The following is a 1,589-nucleotide window of genomic DNA, read 5'->3' as shown; positions in this document are numbered from 1 at the left end:
AGAAAAATATGTAAGAATATTTTTGTGATTTGGGGATAAACAAAGATTTTTAGTTAAGCTGCAGAAAATAATAACCATAAAGGAAAAAATAATAACTTTGGATTCTCCAAAATGTAAAACTTCTGCTTATCAAACAGACACAATTAACAGCAAATAAATAAGCATGTCTCAAAAGTGTGAGAAAATATTCACAAATCATGTATTTGACCAAGGACTTGTATCCAGGATAAAAAATCCTAAAATCAATAATAAAAAACAATAATCTGGTAAACAAAATAGACAAAACATTCAAATACATACTTGAAAATAAAGTTATATAAATGGTCAATAATCATATTATTAGTCATTGGGGAAATTCACATAGAAACTGCAAGATACTACTGCTGACCCTGAAGTCTGACTACAGCTAAAATGACTGACATCACTAACTGGTGGTGAAGTGGGAGTATCTTGAATTCTCATGCATTTGAGGTAGTAAACGTAAAACCATATAGCCACTTTGAGAATAGGTTCGGTAGTTTCTTCTACACATACATCTACCTTATGACTCATTTATTGTGTTCCTAGGTATTTCTCAAAAGACATAAATATGCATTACACAAGACTAAATGCTATGTGATTCCATTTATATGAACTTATACAACAGAAAAAATAATTCGTATTTAAAAATAAGAATAACAACAGTTTTAGTAGGAGGGAATAGAGATTTATGGACAAAGGACATAAGGGAAATTTGGGGGTAAAACTAAGGTTCTGTATTTTGAATCGAGTTGAATCACAAAGGTATATAAATTTTTCTAAACTCAGAAAATGCACATTTAAGATTTGGGGATTAATATTACTGTACATTTTTGAATAGATTTTAAATAGACAACACTATTAATAAGTATTGAATCTTAGCTGATATGTATTCTGAAATACTTAGGGTGAAGTGTCTTAATGACTGTTAGTTACACTGAAATACTCAAAAAGTTAAATCGATATGTAGTATATAGCAGATGAAAAGACATGTGATAAGCCGAATATAATAAAATATTATTGATGGAATCTAGGTGGGGTGTATGCAAGTGTTCACTCTAAAATTTATTCAACTTTGTTGTATGTTTGAAATTAAAATAAATTTCTAATTATTATAATAATGACAAAAATGTTGAAAATAACTTCAAAATAATAATTTAAAAAGCTGAAATATAAAAGAGCCTACTATGTGTCCATAAAATTAGGAAGAGTTGGTGAATTAAGAAATAAAATGAGCTCTATAACACAATACCATGTATGTAAATTAAACACATATACCAAATAAATTAATATATTTTAGGAAACTACAAACATGTTCAAGGTATTTACCTTTGGTACATATAGTGGGAGCTTCCAAGGGAATGAGAATGGGGATCAGGAGGGAATAGGAGAAATGATAGAGTTATTATGTTGCCTTGTGTAGATTGAAAATGAAAGTATTCCATGAATACCTCATCTCTCTGCATCTTTAGTTGAAGAAAAATGGAAAGAAAAATGTATAAAGACCATCTGACATGGAAGTGATTTCTACCTCTTTAACAATAGTGACAGACATAATTTTTTTCCTAATG

The sequence above is a fragment of the Otolemur garnettii genome, unplaced genomic scaffold (genome assembly GCF_000181295.1).
Source record: "Otolemur garnettii isolate 467f Iridium unplaced genomic scaffold, OtoGar3 scaffold00224, whole genome shotgun sequence".
NCBI classification, from domain to species: domain Eukaryota; kingdom Metazoa; phylum Chordata; class Mammalia; order Primates; family Galagidae; genus Otolemur; species Otolemur garnettii.
The sequence above is the reverse complement of the archived record's forward strand: the minus strand, read 5'-3'. Positions refer to the sequence as shown.